Source organism: Leuciscus leuciscus (genome assembly GCF_965113295.1).
Source record: "Leuciscus leuciscus genome assembly, chromosome: 4".
Lineage (NCBI taxonomy): Eukaryota > Metazoa > Chordata > Actinopteri > Cypriniformes > Leuciscidae > Leuciscus > Leuciscus leuciscus.
Window position 1 is genome coordinate 3,492,467 of NC_138728.1, and position 21,216 is coordinate 3,513,682.

Here is a 21,216-nt window from a genome sequence, read left to right on the forward strand (position 1 = left end):
TGGTTTTTGACGCGATATGTGAACGGCCCCTAAAAGCGAACATTGCTTCTGAAATGAAAGGCAAAAACGGTTATTTATTTGGCTTTACTCTGTGTTACATGAAAATTAAAATATGTAATGTCATAAGAGTCATAACTTAAGTCATTAAGAGTTTACATATGTAATTGTTGCATTAGGCTATGAATTGGGCTAATAAAAATGTATTGATAATAACTATTTCATGTCTTTTCATTTACAGTCGCATGAACCACGAGTAGTCGAGTAACTCGAATATTGTTTTGATAAGAAATCGACTAACAGAAATCAGTAGTCGTGCAACCCCTACCAGGCACACAATCAAACAATCAGATGACGACTTCAAAACTCCTGAAGTGTTTATCATTTTGTGTGCCATGTGCATCAGACGTTCAGCCAGCGGTCTGTGGCGTCTCCTCATGTCATTTTAATTGTCTTTGGTCATCAGTTAATTTTACACAGTCTTAATTCTTCTGCCCTCTTTCTCTCCTTGTTGTGAATGAGAGTGACACATGACAGTCTGAAGGAGTGTGAGCCGCCTCGTTCAAATCCTTCTCCGTGATTCAGATGTCTCAGTTTGTCTCGTTCAGAGTCTCATTCAGTAGACCTCAGTGAACAAATAATATCGTAAAATATGAGTCAGTGCATGGAAGAGAGCAAGAATGATTTGTTCACTAGTTGCTAACATAATCTCTTGTTTCATTCTTACCTTTTGCCTTTATCCCAAATGCCGTTTTAATGGCTGTGACGTCCATCGGCTGGTTTGTGGAAGTGATCAGTGTAAACAAAGCCGGTGCAAAGAGGACTTTGGCAGCGGTGGACATTTGCACACACAGTCCATTAATCATCTGATAACCCCTGCAAGCTGTCCAACCATGTCTTTCTCATACAAAGATTCTTGTTCCTTTGGCTTTTCTCCCCCCATCGAAACATCGAAAATTGCTTCACAGCTGCTCTTGGGATGGGAAGAAGAAACATTTTCAGACACGGTGTTTACATTGCTCTTCTAGCAAAGTGCCAGTGGGACAGACAGACGTGTAATGGAGCGTTCCACCAAGTAGAAACACTGGACGTTGTACCGGACAACAAGTCAAATAACTGAGTGTGAGAGAATCTTGGCCTCGTTCCCTTTCCTGTCAGTTTGTTTTCCATCTCTACGAAATGTTTTCAGGCCCTTCACAGTTATGCTAACACAATCCAAACTCTCCTGGACTACTGTCAGAAATGAGACACTTAGTCCAGCATAAATTTTTTGTTGGTAAGGACAAATGCTTAAAGTAGCAAACCCAAGAGTGTTGACAAAGCATCTCACTTTTATCACTGTTTGAAAGTGTCTGTCAGAATTTGGTGTTGAGCTATAAATATCAAACCCTCTGCGTTTCTTCTCCGTGACTGCCTTCTTGTTTTGTAGGAGCTGTCTGTTGCTGGATCTCTGAGACTGTAAGCAATGGTCCAGCCGGGGTCACGTTTGGAGAAACATCTTGGGTTAAATACAACCCCTAGTTTGTTTGAAACGTTTCCTATAAAAGGCCTCAAGTTTTTGGGCAGTTTGTGTAATCTAAGAAGGCATGGCCTGTATTTGAGCGTGAGCTAGAAGTCAACTCGGGTCAACTTTTCACATTCATTTGCTACATATCGGCTAAATTGCCGTAAAGTTAAAGAGTTTCAGCGAGCGGCAGGAACTCTTGGCTGTGGTGTAACCCAACAAAAACATCAAACAACAGCGTAAACCTCTTCCAAAACCAGGTTCTGGAAACACATGGAGAATGTGGCTTAGCTCCATTTAGTCCAAACAAGAAACAGGTTTTTATAGGATTTGGGTTGAAATTCAAGGCGTTTCGAGTGTATTTGCGAACCCTGTATCGCCAGACGCAGAGGCTTGGTCAGTTGGGAATATTGGATTGTACATTTTTCAAGGGATTCAAGTGTGGAAACAACGAGTCAATCAATCTTGTAGTGGTTGGCAGTGGGAAACCTCTCGTTCTTAGCATCCCACGTATTTTAGAGTTATCGGAAAAGGTGGCTGCCTCTTACAGGTGTTTGCCAAAAGCGGCAGGATTCAAAATATATTGCATTACCAAACCGCTTGGTTCGTTTGGTCTGGGGGGGGGGGGGGGGGGAAACATGTTAGCGTTCACATTGGCATTTTAAGACCGAACATAAAGGCATAGGGATATGATCACAAGCTGATTAGTCGGATTTTATTCCGTATATTTTGCGATGAAACTTACCGAACATTTGGTAATGCAATTAATGCTGTGTTCTTGGATAAATGTGATGCTTGTATGTGCGTGGTTATTTTGACCAGCTGAGAACCCGTGAAGAGCTTATAAAATGTGTAGAGGAGTGAAAACAGTGACAGAAATCCATCCGTCAAACACAAACCAAGATCTGATGCGAGGAGACGCGGTTCTGATGCCTGAACCGAACTGTGATGGGCAACATCGTGACTATGACGAGTAAAAACAGGTTTGCTTGAGCATTCTGTCCTTTTTAGGGTCCATCTTGTGACATCATGTCCTGTTTTTGGTTAGTTTACATGTTTGGTCCATTTTGCGTTCGTTTGGAAGCAGACCGAGACTCATCTTCTCAGCGTCTCGCTCCACTTGTTCGGTGTGCACCAGAGTTCAGATGGCAGCGTTCACACTTATTCAAATGAACCGCACTAACAGAGCAATCGCACCAGGGTTCGTTTCAATCCAACCAAACATGCCAAGTTTGAACACACACTAAATCCAAGTACTACATCTGGTGCATAACTCATACCACACCATTTGTGCAAAAAAAAAAAAAAAAACTAATATACTTCAAATTTTGCAGCTTAAGTAGTGTTTTAGTACTTTCCAATGTCGTTTATAGGCGATTACTGGGGAGAACTTTAACCTATAATTGTACCGATAACGTTAAATATGTAGCGAAAACTTGGACAAATTTAAAAGGGTTGGTATTAATCGTAGTTTGGAGTCGTGTCAAAAGTTGAAATGGATCTCATATCTCGTAGCTCTGAGGTCATTTGGATCAAGGTCGTTTGGGAACAGGGCAAAAACAAAAGCTTTATTTAGTCTTTAATAAAGAAAATTGAGCATGTAATTCCAGAGCACTTCAAGAGCACTGCAACGTCTCGTCAGAATCCCTCATTTATCCAGACTCCCTGAGCCCACTGCTGCGTTTGTGCGTGTCCGCAGCGCAAGGCTTCTGAAGGCTGCTTTATTGATTTATTAATGCTGTAACTGTGGGGGCTCAGGAGACGATTGGCCGCGGTTATCAAGGCAGTTATTCCACCGTTCTTTGGTCTGAGAAACATTACAGCTGCAATCCGAAGAATGTGTGAAGTAAGTGTTTGGATGCTGGTGGAATGCCGGTCAGGATTTTGCGGCGAGCACAGATTGATGAAATTAATGTACTCGTCAGATAAATAAATTCAAATGCACGTCGCTTACAATATAATATCTCCTCTGATTCCCCACTTATATTCAGCAGAACTCATTGTAAACCGCACGAGGAGCGGGTTGAGATGAAGCTTTGACTGCAGAAGGTGTCAAGTTCTTCTGTTAATGGGAAACACATGCAGATACAGCAGTGTGAGTGTCCGTTCCCGGCGGATCTGATGGGGAGACGACTGAAAGGTGTTCATTATGAAACTCATAGTGCAGATTGCTGAATAATGCTCCTCATTTTCATGCTGGTCACCCCTGTGCTGATGTCAGTCAGGTCAGATGACTCATAACCCTGTCCTGATTGGTCAAGTGGGTCATAAGAATAATTTTTTGATCATATTTCATTCTCAATAGAAACGAAATAAAAATGAAATATTCATATAGAAAATTCTCATTGCCGTAATGTGTCTGGATGTGGTTTATTATTTACTTTTTTTTGTCTTTTATTTACTCCAATTAAATATTCAGATTTTCATATATACTTCACAATATAATACTTATTTTATTAAAATAATTAAATATTGTATTTAAAGTATTTACTGTATACATCATGATGGTATTTGTAAAAATAAAATGCATATATAAACACACATGCATAAATAACATATTTACACACAAATACAAAAAAAAATGTATTGACTAGTTTTGCAAGATTCACTTTTAACTTTTTGTAAATGTTTTCCTAGTATTTGATTTAAAAAAGCATCTTAAATGGTCACAAACTGTAGCATAACTTGTTTTCGTGCAAACAAATGGGATATGTCACATGACGTGATGATAAATTAGCATAATAGAACAAGTGACTCACACACATGAAACTAACTAAAGCCAGAAATGGTTTATTCACCCTTTCCCATTGTTTTTGTCTCACTTCCACCCAGCAATCCCATCATCCACGAGGACTTTCACTGCGGCTCCCATTAAACCCCACGGGTACATGACGGACGTGTTAATTCCATTCCTCCAATCAGCTTTGAGAGAACGCCAAATCCATCTGCACTGTTGCCCTTTCTTTCCCCAAAGACTTTCTGTGACCTCATGACATCTTCACTGTTATTTGCAGTGGATTATAAAGCAGATAATTCTGGTCCTGGATGCTGATTGCTAATACAGCATCACAGCTGTGCAAAAAAAAAAAAAAAAAAAAAAGTACTATTACATGTAAATAAATGTATGTTACATATAAATGTGTGTGTATATATGTATGTACACACATACATATATGCATGCATTTTATTTTTACAAATACCATCATGATGTATAAATACTTTACAATATATAATAATTTTTTAACATATTAGTTTATTATTATATTATATATATCATAAAATAACGAAAAATAAAACTATTGAAATATATAAATAATTTTATAATATAATTATACTATAGTTTTTTTCTTTTAAGTATATGTGTGTATCTATACACACACACATATATATATATATATATATATATATATATATATATATGCATACATGTGTATATAATTATTATGCATAAATTAATAATTATATATATATATAAATTATCATTTTAAATAATTGGATTATATATAATATGTTTCAATGAAATAATTATTAATTACATTAACTTGATGTCAGGGCCTTTTTTGCTATTCTAAAAGTTTTAAGTGTTTTGTCATGTGTGTTGTATTTTTAACATTAGGCTAAGAGTGAGTAATCGTGTTAAGCTTGTGAAGTCTTTGGAGACCGACTGAGACTGCAGCTGTTGGTCGTTTTCCCATGATGTTTCTGTGATGGGAGCACATGTGGCGAATCAGTGACGTGTGAGCTAACAGTGGCCTGCTCTGATGTCATAACCCCATGTGATGGACAACAGGCCAGAGCCCTCAGCTGTGTGTGTGCGCGGCGGCGTGACACGGATCGGGTACAGATATAGCAGAGCTCGTTTGATAATGAAAAGATGTACGTGAGCGTTTGTGTCCCCTGAGAGCAGACGCTCCCCAGAGACGGGCCGCACATTATGAAGTGCATCATCCTCTTGTAGTTCGGCTGACTGTTTGTGGAGGCCACATCAAAAACTCGGCCAAGTTCAACGTTTCAGTCATGACACAGAATTCCTTTCGCTTGCTTTATTTTCCTGTCTGCGCTTCAAACATGCTGAACTTCATGATGCATTAGCCAACCACTGAGCAGGACCCAAGACTGTGAAAATTCTTTGTATCTTGGGATGTGCACGTCTTTCGGTGTGTATATACAGTGCATATATACTACTGAGATTTTATTTATTTTTTAAAGAAATGCTTCATTTGAACTCTATTCAGCAAAGAATCCTGGAAAGTTTTTTTTTTTTTTTTACATTGATAATAATCAGAAATGTTTCTTGAGCATCAAATCATCATATTAGAATGATTTCTGAAGGATCATGTGACACTGAAGACTGGAGTAATGATGCTGAAAATTCAGCTTTGATCACTGGAATAAATTACACTTTACTATATATTCACATTAGAAACTTCCAACATATACATTTAAAGCTAAACTGTGTAAATGTTCATTGCAGCAGGTGTAATGATATGACGCAGCGCTTGAAAATAGGTCTAATAGGTTAGACAAACTTAGTCCCGCTCACGTTGGAAGTTACCGAGCTGGGGACTATTTTCAGGCGCTGCGTCATATCATTACGCCTGCTGGACTCATGGTACGGCAGCAAAGTTTCTAGATTATTACGCAGGAATGAGAGTATAGTTCCTAGCCATATCAGCCTAGAAAATCGCAACTTTTCATTTTCCGTCGGTCTTAGTACACGATGTAACTACAGAAGAGTCAAGTTTTAAATAGGAAAAATATCGAAACTCTTTGGTCAATTTTTTGAGAGAGATGCTAATGGTCCTGTCCGACTCAATGATCTATGCTAAGCTATGCTAAAAGTGGTACCGCCAGACCCGGAGATCGGCTGAATGGATTCGAAAACGGTAAAACTCAACTGTTTAACTCTGGGGGAGTTGTAAAATGAGCCTATTTCCCAAAAAAGTGGAGTATCCCTTTAAGGCGGAGTCTCGAACGGCGTCACCGGCGGCCATCTTGTCACAGGGAAGCTTTCTGGCGAGCTGGTATCTGAAGTAAGGTGAGTGATCAGCACGAACACAAATACTCTTATCTCGCTGAAATCTTGTCGGATTTACAAACGGTTTGGTTTCTTACAAACGTTATTAACGTGGCTATAATTCTGAACGCTGGAACATGTTGAAATTGCTGATTTTCTTAATTATTCATATGTATGCAGTGTCATAACTACATCTCTGACGTTTATAACAAACCAAATCGTTTGAAAATCGGTAGAATATTGAGCAAGTTATGGTTATTTAAAAGTACATGCACCATTAAAACACAATGTTACAAGTGAGCGAGCTCCCTGTGGCAAGATGGCCGCCGTGTGCGGACGTCGACCTCCGTTGGCCAGCAGCGCGCACGAGACATCTAGCCTTTATTATATGATATCTATGGTTAAAATGCCCTCGGAATGGGAGGGGCTAGAAAGTAATATTCAGTTGGTAGTCATAAACAATTTCACCGCTAGATGGGAGAAAATCCTACACAGTGTAGCTTTAAAATATATTCAAATAAAACAATTCATAAAATCACAGTTTTGACTATTTTGGATCAAATAAATGCAGCCTTGGTGAGCAGAAGAGACGTAATCAGACTCATCTCTAGTTATACTTATATAGCAGTCTAAATGTGTTCACAAAACATTTTGTAGAAGTGTGTCGTGTTAAATGTGCTTGAACACTTGCTGTGATATTGAAATTAAATGTACACAGAGCATTATCATCTTACACTTCCAGCATCAAGTAAACGGTCTGTTCTCACTGAACAGCTTTTCGAAGCTTTTAAAATGCATGATTTTTAATATATGCGGAATCAGAATTGTGAACCAATGAGATTGCACTGTGGGTGGATCTAAACGGTGAAAAACATGATTAAATGTATCACTTTTAGAGCATGGTTTATGGGTGTGTGCTTTCAAACAATATCTGATACTGTTATATGCTGTATAAACACCCTAATAATACTGCTAGCTGGTGACTTTAATAAAACATGGCTAAAATATTGTTTTGGACTGAATAACCTCACTCCAATAAAATCCGAACGTAATATTTAGCGAGCAGGGTTCATGCAGGCCGAGTTGGATGTCATCGAAATCTATCGTTCCAATCAAACGTCTTGAAAACACTGGAGCCGGGGCCGGAGCGTGCTGTGTGTAGACCACGCTCACCACACGGAAACATGCCTCTCATTACGTCAAAACACTCCCATCTATGGCCATGCCTACCCTCCTTAACCAGCAAATTCCTTGCATTATTTATGTCGGCATGAAAAGAGCAAGTGACGACAATATAAAGGGTGTAATTTGCACGGCCATGGATGTGTTTATGAGCGTGCACACGCACAGATATTATTGCAGCGACCGCAGTTAAACAAAGTCTCACATCTTCGGTATCTGAGGAGATTCTGTGCCTGGGTTCCTGTCGGTTGTTCGCGTCCGGGGTCACGGTTTACAGCTCTCGGGTCCTATGGGAAGGTGTTGGGTAGATGTGAAGCAGGGAAAACAAGAGCAGCGTTTGCACTCACAGCTGAGTTCAGTACAGCGCTGCAGCAAACTGATGACTCCCAGATGTTTAATAAAGCCCAACTCTGTTTCTGTAGCACACACACTTTTTCTGGACTGCTGATTTCTTTTTTAAAAAAAACAGGCATCCCAAACCCGTCCACAAATGCTGTTTTCATTTTAAAAAGCCATTCACCTTAATAAATGGGGTATATGTACTGTAATCTGTTTACGTCTGTCCTTAGTCTTGCACGCAACTGCCCAATGTTTTATCATTTCTCACAGTGTTAACGTTTCACCTCGTGTTTCCATGCGAAATGTTGCTCGACTGTGGGAACGGGAGCTTTGCATGTGGTTATGTGGACACTGTCTCTCTACCTTTGTCTCACTCGCTCTCAGAGAGTCAGAGAAGTTTGCAGACTTCCAAACTCAAAGACATGCTGTGACTTGCTAAAACTTTTTTTCTTTTTTTTATATATATATTAAATTAAATTAAAAGTATGGATAAATCTCATTAAACCATGTAATGGAAAAAATTTTAAACATCATTTTCCATAACAAAATGAGACCTATTTCATTTATTTATTTGGCAATGACAGATTTTTCCCACATATTCTCATTACCGTAATGCATCCATCCTTTTTTTTTTTTCTTATAGTTTTTTTTTCTAGTTTCCATTTTAATAGATAATAATAAACATGTAATGGAAAAAAATTAGAAACATAATTTTCCATAACAAAATGAGACCTATTTCATTTATTTATTTATTTATTTATTTGGCAAAGACAGATTTTTCCCAAATATTCTCATTACCGTAATACATCCATCCTTTTATTATTATAGTTTTTTTCTCTCTTTTTTTTTCTAGTTTCTATTTTAATAGATAATACTAATTATGGATAATTATGACAAGAATGTAGTATTTTGTACTGAATTAATACTTTAGTAATACTGCAGTGCAATGTTTTTTTGCATTACGGTAATGAGAATTTTTTGGAAAATGTGCTCAAACTAATATAAAGATATACATTCACCTAAAGGATTATTAGGAACACCATACTAATACTGTGTTTGACCCCCTTTCACCTTCAGAACTGCCTTAATTCTACGTGGCATTGATTCAACAAGGTGCTGAAAGCATTCTTTAGAAATGTTGGCCCATATTGATAGGATAGCATCTTGCAGTTGATGGAGATTTGTGGGATGCACATCCAGGGCACGAAGCTCCCGTTCCACCACATCCCAAAGATGCTCTATTGGGTTGAGATCTGGTGACTGTGGGGGCCATTTTAGTACAGTGAACTCATTGTCATGTTCAAGAAACCAATTTGAAATGATTCGAGCTTTGTGACATGGTGCATTATCCTGCTGGAAGTAGCCATCAGAGGATGGGTACATGGTGGTCATAAAGGGATGGACATGGTCAGAAACAATGCTCAGGTAGGCCGTGGCATTTAAACGATGCCCAATTGGCACTAAGGGGCCTAAAGTGTGCCAAGAAAACATCCCCCACACCATTACACCACCACCACCAGCCTGCACAGTGGTAACAAGGCATGATGGATCCATGTTCTCATTCTGTTTACGCCAAATTCTGACTCTACCATCTGAATGTCTCAACAGAAATCGAGACTCATCAGACCAGGCAACATTTTTCCAATTTTGTCTTCAACTGTCCAATTTTGGTGAGCTCGTGCAAATTGTAGCCTCTTTTTCCTATTTGTAGTGGAGATGAGTGTTACCCGGTGGGGTCTTCTGCTGTTGTAGCCCATCCGCCTCAAGGTTGTGCGTGTTGTGGCTTCACAAATGCTTTGCTGCATACCTCGGTTGTAACGAGTGGTTATTTCAGTCAAAGTTGCTCTTCTATCAGCTTGAATCAGTCGGCCCATTCTCCTCTGACCTCTAGCATCAACAAGGCATTTTCGCCCACAGGACTGCCGCATACTGGATGTTTTTCCCTTTTCACACCATTCTTTGTAAACCCTAGAAATGGTTGTGCGTGAAAATCCCAGTAACTGAGCAGATTGTGAAATACTCAGACCGGCCCGTCTGGCACCAACAACCATGCCACGCTCAAAATTGCTTAAATCACCTTTCTTTCCCATTCTGACATTCAGTTTGGAGTTCAGGAGATTGTCTTGACCAGGACCACACCCCTAAATGCATTGAAGCAACTGCCATGTGATTGGTTGATTAGATAATTGCATTAATGAGAAATTGAACAGGTGTTCCTAATAATCCTTTAGGTGAGTGTGTGTGTGTGTATATATATATATATATATATATATATATATATATATATATATATAAAATCTAACAGAAAGGCAAAATATATATATTTTTTATTATTTCTTTATTTGATTTTGGATTGAAATATGACCTCATGGCAATCATGTAAATTATTATATCACCTTATTAAAACAATTCAAAGCTTGAACTTTATCTACTAACAGGAAAGCCCTGTTTTGGACCAAGTTAGTGTCTAGTGCAAACCATAACTGTATACTATTTTTTCTCTCTATTTTCTTTTTTTAGGTAACACTGGTTTATTTTTCCCAAAACAATATCTCAATCCCTCATTGTAATATTGTTCCATTAAACTGAGCGTTTGGGCTCCAGAGGGCCGGACAGACATTGGATATTGTTCCAGTCCTTTCTGTTTTTTTATTATTATTTTTGTGCTCATAACAAGTGGAAGGTTTGGTTACCAGCAGCTTGTAAACGAGCTCCTGTGTGGAATGTTTATCAGTTTGTTTCCACTGGATTATCCAGGAATGATTTGCAGTGGGCCGAGGCGTTCTCGCTAATAAAACCAGGAGGGAGACTTTCAGTCTAATTGCCTTTATTTCACTCGTGCTGGTGTCTGGATAGTGTGGCTTCCATGGCTGGCCTTCATTGTGTTCACAGATTAGACTCTGTGAGCCAGGCGTCTTGTGTTTTCATGCCTCTGCCAAATGTGTGTGTTTAGGAGAGGCGACAATCCTATCTCTACACTGTCTTGGGAATTTTCTAAAAACTTCCAGAATCTCTCCGTGGCACAAATCCAGCGAGACGACACGCTTCCCAGTAACCCATCCGCTTTGGCTGCTTTCGTATTGTCCTGCACTCACATGGGTTTGGCTTGGGAAGAGAGTTTCTCTCGTTTCCATTTTTCCCCAGTTACTCATTTCTTACTCCAAATATTTGATTTTTATTTGATGTATACGTGTTCTTTACCCTGTTGGACTTGGACTGGAGGATTGCCGGATAGTGAAATTACCCAAACCGCATACACACACGCACACACTTACATGCTGAACTGCGTCCATTAATACAAAAAAAGACTGCAAAAAGCCCTGTTCACAAAGGCACTTTTGTGTTGGCGATCCGTTAAAGGTTTTCTTACCCAAAAGAAAGCAGAACACCTGCCGGTTTAAGACGACCACACAGGCGAGGCGAAACAGTTTGTCCATATTAAACCTCTTTTTCTGAACGGTAACGGTTTAGTTCTTCCCTCTCATACAAATGACACAAAACATGTTCAAGCATCTGTTCGGAAAGTATCATTACATTTGAGTTAGTAATGCTTGTTAACGATTTAAACAAAACTTTGTGCTCCAAACATGAATAAGTCTCGTTGAATTAAAAAAAAAGAAAGAAAGAAAGGTGGAAACAATCCCAAGACTTTGAAGGCACCCGGATATATGAATACGAATATTTTGTTTTCCTTTTAATAAAATATCAATTTCAGGACCATTAAGATATGTTGCATCATGATGTGATTTTAAAAACACATTATCCACCAAATTCATATCACTGATATTATATTAATCATTTTACTCTTAATAATTCTGATCATTATATGTTTTCTTTATGGATTCATTTCAGGGCAGCACAACAAATACTATCATTATGCATATACTGTTTATGTATAGATAGATAGACGGACGGACGGATAGATGGACAGACAGACAGACTGTTATGTGGATACAGAGATGAACCCAAGCGCAGACAGAATGCACTACACACAAGGTTTATTGATGACAAAGAATGGGGAAAACAAAACCCACGAGGGGGCAAAACACAGACAGGACAACGAGTGACTAAACTAGACTACTAACAAACAGCTAATACAGAAACAGAACTTTCTCTTGACAGGATACTCACAGAGAAGGAATTATAGTAACATAATGAACCGGCACAAGACAGCAAACACAAGGGGATTAAATAGGGAGACTAATGATAACACAACAGGTGACACAGGTAAAGCAATAATGAAAAAACGAGGATAACAAGGGGGCGGGGGGCCCAAACAAATGGCCATGTGCTTGTACACAAAACATGGGTCTGTCATGATCCTGCCTCAAGAATTAAAGAATGACAAAGACTAGATGGCAGAATCATCAGATAGACAGATAGATAGATAGATAGATAGGTAGATAGATAGATAGATAGATAGATAGATAGATAGATAGATAGATAGATAGATAGATAGATAGATTGTGTATGATTCTTTAATTGGGAGCTCTTCAGAAAATAGTTTTCTTCAAGCCATTGGCTTGATTCATCCTCTCTATTTCTATTATTATTGTTTGCTAATTATATGCACAAATATACTGTTTTCTAACTATTCATCAATGGTGAATTTTGTATTGAAACTCTTCTAATAAAAAAGGTTTCGCAGTGTTTCTGTGACTCAACCACTTGTGAATCAATAGCTGATTTGCTTACTAATATTGTTTTGATGCAATAGCTTAATCTTACCAAGACCGAAACTGTTAGTGTATATGGTTATACTAGACTCTGAATACTAGTGTACTGATTACTACTGTACATGCTGCACAGTATATACATATATGATTTATTTATTGTACCGTATGAAACGCTGCATTATGCATAAGCATTTCAAGTAGTATGCTACATGCTTGTCACATGACCTCAACATGTTTAATTTAGACAGGGACATCCAGTTAGCCTTTAAAAATACAGTATGCATTTGTTTTTTAAATTAGTAATTTAGTCACCTTAAAAGTTTGTCACGGCACATTTTGATCCAGTTATTTTGTGCATGTGCCGAAACGGATGTGGTTTCATTTCCCACTGTGGGGCTGATAACAGCTCTTTGTAATACAAATGCGTCAATCGTTGCCTTTAACGCAAGAGTTTAAAGACGGTATGAGATGAATCCTAAGTGGCGGTGTCACTTCACGCATTCTACCAGCACGGTTCAGCATGGTTAGCCAACCGTGGTGAGAATACACTGAGAATACACTGAGTATTAAGCACTGAGGGAAATCCGGAGTATGGTATCGGCTATGGTAATGTGTGTTTCGTTTCCAAAACACGCTGTAAGCGGTAGACCAATCATAACAGACTAAGCCATCTGACCAATCAGAGCAGAGTAGACCAATCACAGCAGACTGGGCCATTTGACCAATCAGAGCAGAGTTGACCAATCACAACAGACTGGGTCATCTGACCAATCAGAGCAGAGTAGACCAATCACAACAGACTGGGTCATCTGACCAATCAGAGCAAAGTAGACCAATCACAACAGACTGGGCCATCTGACCAATCAGAGCAGAGTAGGCTCTCGGATAGGCGGGGTTTAGAGAGACTGAATCTTCGAACAAATCATTTTTAGACTCTTTGAGAAATGAGGTGATGTGCAATGTATATTACAAGAAAATAAAGTGTTTTTTGACATTTGCATGTAAACCAACAGGAGCATAATAATTAAAATAGCATAATGGGGCACTTTACCACTTATTGAACTGGATTGAATCAACAATGAACTGAGTTGAGCTGAATAATGACACTATTGTCTTTTCTAGAGCTGCTTTACAGCTGAAATTGAATTCGAACAGTATGGTAGTATGTTTTTTGGTCATAGGTTTTGTTTCCAACTGCTACCTCCAAATCTCTCTCTCTCTCTCTCTCTCTCTCTCTCTCTCTCTGTGCCCCTCTTTCTCCTCCTTTCTTTACCTCCAGCTTATTTGAAATAATGACAGAGAGAATTACACTGTAAAAATACAGGCTCTGCTCCCAGGAGCAAAAAAAAAGAAAATTGCTGGTTCAAAAGAGTCAAGTCAGCAGTGCAGGAAAGAGGCAGCTGGAGATGAAGAAATGATTGGTTGAAACAGAAGTGTGCCCCGTCAGAGCTCGACCCTGATAATGGATGATTTCACCTCCGGGCGGGCAGGTGACAAAGAGAGTGAATTATTCTAAATATCCAGTAATCTGGCGTTCGCGGGTCATCCGAACACGTGCAGTGCCGTGTGTCTGCGTGTAGATTTGACTGATGGCTGCTCTCTCTGATCTAACCCTCCTGGGATATTAAACTTTCAGCACGTCTCTCAAGCTCACTTTATCTTGCGTAAAGGTTGACATAACTCTGAGCGTCAGTGAACGTCAGCCTTTCTGGACAGAAGTCTCTTTTCCTTCTGCTAAAGAGAGGCGGTTCAATTCTTGTCGTCTTAACAGTTTTATTTTACCAGCATATTACTACTGTCATCTTTTAAGACAATGGGCCCTATTTTACCGATCTGAAACGCAAGTATCAAACGCGAAACGCAAGTAACTTTGTGGGCGGGTCTCACAAGCCACAACTCGCCCCTCGTCTTGTTGCTATTATACCGGCGGGATAAATGACTCTTGCGCCCGACGCAAATCTAAAATGGGTTGGTCTGATGTAGCTTCATTAATCATATGGTTTGGGCATAACGTGAAATAAACCAATCAGAGCGTCATCTCACATTCCCTTTAAGAGCAGGCGCGCTTGTTCCATGGCGGATTGCTATTATAACGGTGGATTTGCAGGAGCGGTTCACAGCCGAGGAGACCGACGTTCTCGTCAGGGCCGTAAAACACAGAGAAGTGACATTGTATGGGGATGGAGAAACACACCCAAATTAACTTCGGTTGAACAGGCGTATAATAATTTGGGTAAATGTGTAAGCTAGATTTATGGCTATTCTTCTATCTTCATGGACACCACAATAGCCCCGTTTACATGTAGCATTGTATTCCGATTATAACCAGTTTAAAAGTCCAATCAGAATTAAAATGCTCCATGTCAACACCTCAATCGGAATAAAAATGCTCAAACCGATTGAAATTTCAGTCGGATTGAAGGGGGTGGAATAAACCTTTTCATGAACCGATCAAATTAAAGATTACACCATGTAAACGAGCTGATCCGATTACTTTGAGTGTACGTCTTTCTGCGCATGCCTGGTTTTGCGCCAGATAATTCTGTCAGCTAACATAATGCCTTCTGTTTGTGACCAGATGCAAAAAACTATGCACGCTAACCATTACCATAGTAAACATGGTAAATATGAACACTTAGAAATCAGCGAAATCAGACAAATCAAGAAATCAGACAAATCATATAGGTTATCATAATCCTGATTTATTTTATCTGTCAGTAGCCTACGTCTCGTCTCTTTATACCGGACTATCCTCTTTATCTCTGACTGAAAATATAACTGTATCCTTCTGGGAGAGAGTGCTAAAGCTCCTCAGGTAATATTTTTGGTGGCATATTTGTAGAAATGATCATTCCAGTTAATACATGTGATGTAAATATGTGCTGTAACTAGGCTACCAAATAAACAGAAACAGACGCGACTGAAAGTTGCGTGTCCTCTTTCTTTTGTGAAATAGACGTTCACAAACGTCATAAATGGTAAACCACTTTATTTCTGTGTGACTAATGTGCAATTTTGACACAAATTAATTCATTATGATCAATGTGTCGCTTTTTATTGTAAACCTGTGGTAAAACGTCGATGCTTGGGTTTTAAATATTCAATTAAACAATAAAAATGCCAGCAAACGGTCGCTCTTGTTTTGCGATCACGCTGTTTCCAGTGATTTCTTTCTGATTAGTTTTATGATAAAACGTCCATTTTGTTGGTGAAATGATGGGTTAGTGTTACGTTGTTCCAGAGAGGCGTGTTACGGGCGTGTTTTAAGTGAAGCGCTGTGGAGCTTTTGGCCCGACAGTGGAAACGCAGCAGATTTTGGGCACGGTGCTACTGGCCCGAGGCTATTAGCCTGGCACGGCCGTTTAAAGCCCTGGCTCGCACTGGCCCGACAGTGGAAACGCGGCTAATGCCTACAACTAACGCAACGATTAAGTGATGCACCATCTTGACAGGATTGAAAACGTGGAAAATGATGAGCTTCCAGATCCGGCAGACAAGTGTGCGCATGTCACAAAATGATTTCGATTGAAAGCGTCAGCACATGTAAACACCAGATCGGTTTAGATAACATCCCATGTAAACAGTCAACCGGAATCCGTCAATCAGAACGATCTTAATCAGAATAGCAAAAAAGTGTGCATGTAAACGGGGCTAAAGATTTCCCTCATGTGAAATATTTTTCCTTGTAATTATGTATGGTGTGCAAAAATGTGAACTACTGTGTCTGTGTGTAGATGAGAGAAGCAAAGTGTATGTGCGTTGTGCACACGCTACATTATGGCCAAGCATGCGCCCTTAAAATAGCATCTGAATAACGCGCCACTGACTTTAGACTAGGTTTTTCCTGGTCTGTGGTGGAATTGTTTTCTGAAACTGCAAAATAGCACCAGGGAACGTTTGCGCCGGAACACGCCTCCTCTTTTCACTGAACCGCCCCCGGGAGCGCAAGTTCATTCCCTAATTTACCGACGTGCGTCTGTGGAGGGAAAAGTCCGCTGTGCGCGGGTGCAAACTAGGAATGATACATGCGTTGTTGTACAAAGTCAATTGCGCTGGATGCAAGATAGGGCCCATAGACTGATACACACTGCATATGTAAAAAAAAAAAAATATATATATATATACAGTATACACTGCCATTCAAAATCTGGATCAGTACGTTTTTATACTTTTATTCATTCCAGGTAGTGTTGTATACTTCATATTTTTGCATGCATCATCCAAGTATTCCGTTCAAGTTACATACTACAAAAAGTAGTGTGAGTAGTGTGGTAGTAGGCCGTTTCAAAGGCCCTTGACTCTCTTTTTCAGCTTTCTCTCTGACTGAATGAGTTCGTGTTCCTGTTCTCTGATAAACGTGAGCCGCTCTCTCTCCCTCATTAAATATTTCTCCATGGATTTATGCTTTCCGTGATCTGTTTGGGCTAGCGCTCGTACTGCTTTCATGCTTGGCCAGTGAAGCTGCAAGCGTGGAGTGGACCGCTGATAGATAAATGCATATATTTATCTGAAAGTTAAATAAATGCTCCGGCACATTCCAGCACAGAGCAGGATCGTCTTTTAGGATAAAAGGTCAGAAAAGTCTGAGCTACTGCAAATACACAAAAATTGCCTCACACTTAACTTTGGTTTTCTGACTGACAAAGGCGTAGTTTGCGAATAGTAAACACATTTTTACAAGAAATTGTTAGACATTAAGTTAGTTTGAACAACTGTTAGACTTTACAGTGTAGAAGATCTGGTAACAGTGTAGAAATATCTTGTAACTTTTTATTTTACAGTTTTGAATATGTTACATGTATTTACCATAGTAATAATAGTAAATTATTAATGCAACTAACCCTCAACCAAATCCTAATCCTACTCTCTGTCACGTAACGGATGAATATGAGACGAGGATTCAAATGCAGAGGAATTTATTGATGACATGCAGACAGGGTAACAAACTCAAAAAACACAGAGCTCCAGGAACACGCAACAAGGACAGGTAACTCGGACAACGAACCAGCACAAGACTACAAACACAAGGAGGCTAAATAGGGGAACAAACAAAGGAGGGTAACGAGACAGACAGGTGGGACAAATAAACCAATAATCAGATAACAAGATGGGAGGGGCTAGACAATAGACACGAGCACATGGCCCAAAACAACAAAACACCCATGTGCAGCACAAGACAGGACAGGCATGTGACATTACCCCCTCCCTACGGAGCGGCTACCAGACGCTCCATAAGACCAGGGCGGGAAGGGAGGGACAGACCAGGGCGGGAAAAGGGGAATGGACCGTTCAGAAGGCCAGGGAGGCACACAAAGTTCGGGAGTCCAGGGCGGAGCAGACAGTCCATCGGGCGGCCAGGGCGGAGCAGACAGTCCATCGGGCGGCCAGGGCGGAGACTTTCCCTCGGGCGGCCAGGGCGGAGACTTTCCCTCGGGCGGCCAGGGCGGAGACTTTCCCTCGGGCGGCCAGGGCGGAGACTTTCCCTCGGGCGGCCAGGGCGGAGACTTTCCCTCGGGCGGCCAGGGCGGAGACTTTCCCTCGGGCGGCCAGGGCGGAGACTTTCCCTCGGGCGGCCAGGGCGGAGACTTTCCCTCGGGCGGCCAGGGCGGAGACTTTCCCTCGGGCGGCCAGGCCGGTGAAGACCCCTCGGGCGGCCAGGGCGGTGAAGACCCCTCGGGCGGCCAGGGCGGTGAAGACCCCTCGGGCGGCCAGGGCGGTGAAGACCCCTCGGGCGGCCAGGGCGGTGAAGACCCCTCGGGCGGCCAGGGCGGTGAAGACCCCTCGGGCGGCCAGGGCGGTGAAGACCCCTCGGGCGGCCAGGGCGGTGAAGACCCCTCGGGCGGCCACGGCGGTGAAGACCCCTCGGGTGGCACTGGAACTGGCACCACCGGAACTGGCACCACCGACTCGGGATCACCGGAACTGGGACCACCGGAACAGTCACGGAGGGGTTCTTCCTTCCTCTCCTCCGTTTCGGGACCAGCGGTGAAGGCTTGCCTTTCTGCTGACCGTCATCTGCCATGGTCCTCTCCTCCTCCATAGTCCTTTGAGCACATTTGGCGAAATATTCAAACAAGGAAATTGAAGATCCCTTATCCTCACCAGAAATAATTTCACTCCGCTGAATCCACATATTTGGCTGGTTCGTTCTGTCACGTAACGGATGAATATGAGACGAGGATTCAAATGCAGAGGAATTTATTGATGACATGCAGACAGGGTAACAAACTCAAAAAAAACACAGAGCTCCAGGAACACGCAACAAGGACAGGTAACTCGGACAACGAACCAGCACAAGACTACAAACACAAGGAGGCTAAATAGGGGAACAAACAAAGGAGGGTAACGAGACAGACAGGTGGGACAAATAAACCAATAATCAGATAACAAGATGGGAGGGGCTAGACAATAGACACGAGCACATGGCCCAAAACAACAAAACACCCATGTGCAGCACAAGACAGGACAGGCATGTGACACTCTAACCCTATAGTAAGTACATGTAGTTGCTCAATTTTACTCAGTACTTAAATATATAATTACACTGTAACAATGACACCTCAAAATATAGTGTAACCAAATGTCTTAATAAATGAAGTTACCACTGACTAAGATTAGTAAATGCTGTAGAAGTGTTTTTCACTATTGGTTTATGTTAACTAATGATACCTTATTGTAAAGGGTTTCCTTATTATTTAAATTTAAAGAAAAAAATAATAGATTCACCATTTGTGATGTGGCAGCGAGCTATAGCGCACATACGTGTTATTTTTATGTGTTTCATAGAGGTGGAATTCATATCAAAATCTGCCAAACTTCCCATATTACTTCTGAATAGAATGTCTACTTCATAAATTGTATGAAAATTGTGGAAATAATGGTTCAGATCACTCTAACCACATGTGGAAATGGAGGCGCCCTTATATGGGCAGTAATGGAGTCTGGTTGTCACCTAGTGAAAAAGTTCGGTACTGCGCTCAAACAAACTCATAAGGCCAATTTATACTTCTGCGTCGAGTGTACGCCGTAGTGTACGTCGTAGGGTACGCATGTAGGCGACGCCGTCGTGAGCATTTATACTTCTGCGAATGTCTGTGTTGCTCTGCAGTTACACCGCCGAAACGCTAGTTGGCGCGGGTGGGTTTTAATGTTCCAGTTCCACTGTGTTTACATTCCTCGCGGCTGTTTTGAGTTTAGGTTTCTACGAGCAATGGCGACTGAAGGAGTCATACAGATGGCTGTATTTCCGCACTTCTTCAAGCAATCTCTCGGTCACTTGGTCTATTTCCATGGCTCTTCACTGATCTTCGGAATTTAAAAATGGCGGGCGGGCGGTGCAGAGTGCAGAAGATCATTCCGGAAATGCGTAGGAGGAAACGCGATGCTATCCAGCCGACCAATCACAGATCTTGCGGTCCGCGTCGCCGCGACGCGTAGTTACATTTTTGAGGAGGTGCGCGTCAGGGTACGGCGAAGGGTACGACGTATGGTACACGTCAATGCGTATGCTACGCCGTACCTTCTACGCGCACCCGACGCAGAAGTATAAATTGGCCTTTACTGAAAGCTCATTTTTTGAGATATCAACCTAAATTTTGAAACACAACTTGTTCAGATTTTTGACTTTGATTTTTTTTTTGCAGTTTTAGAGTTGCCCAGGTAAAAAAAAAAAAAAAAAATTCATATAAAATATGAATAATGAATTTTTTTACATTGTACATTTCCATAAACTCAAACTTCTATAACTTTTTTTCTGTTTCACTTTCTTAATTTATTTCACATCTACAAAAATCTGCCAAATGTCTTCTTTAAAACAAGACCAGCATTCTTTAATTACCACCATTTAAGTTCAAAATGTGCATTTTCATGTCTACTCAAAAAAAAAAGGGGGCTAACAATGAACTGTTTGTATTTTTATTAACTAAAGTTAACAAAAATGAATAAATAATGTGTTCCTCATCTAGTTAATGCATTATCCAATGTTCACTACCGGGAGATCATTTAAAAGTGTTACCGAAAAACACAAATAAAGCATTATCAGCCATCGTTTAATGGAAAGATTATCAATCAGCTTGTTTAATGGAGGAAGGGAAAGTACTAGGAATTGTGATCCTGATCCTGTTAAACTCTAACCTTACCCAGCGGCTTCTTGCTGCGTCCCGTGTCTTTTATTTGCTAATGCACACGGTGCTTATATTTAGCAGGCACCATAAATTATACACACATTCAATCTCACGTCAGATTGAATAGCGTGTAGAGCTTGAATCGCGTAATAAATAAAGTGCAAGGTGAGTTTAGTGTTTGCCGAGTGGGATCGTCCAATGAGGCGGCTGCTATTTATGATTGGATATTACCACAGAGATTATGATAATGACTGTAGTTCTGCGTATGAAATGATTACTCAAGACCACTTCATCCTTCAAGCACTTCTGAAGCGCCGCGGACACTGAGCTCATGATAAGACAGATTGTTCGGTGTGTCTCAGGTGAAGGACGCCACTC

At 40.7% G+C, this 21,216-nt stretch overlaps 1 protein-coding gene and 1 long non-coding RNA gene across 3 annotated transcripts in view; one reads left to right on the forward strand and one right to left on the reverse strand.

Annotated features, from left to right (window-relative positions):
- The window catches only part of LOC309496758, a 226,906-nt gene that overhangs the window by 65,827 nt on the left and 139,863 nt on the right, over positions 1–21,216 (reverse strand). The gene's annotated exons all lie outside the window — the stretch shown is intronic.
- aebp2 (AE binding protein 2) overlaps positions 1–21,216 on the forward strand; it is a 58,351-nt gene that overhangs the window by 35,089 nt on the left and 2,046 nt on the right. The window lies entirely within an intron of this gene.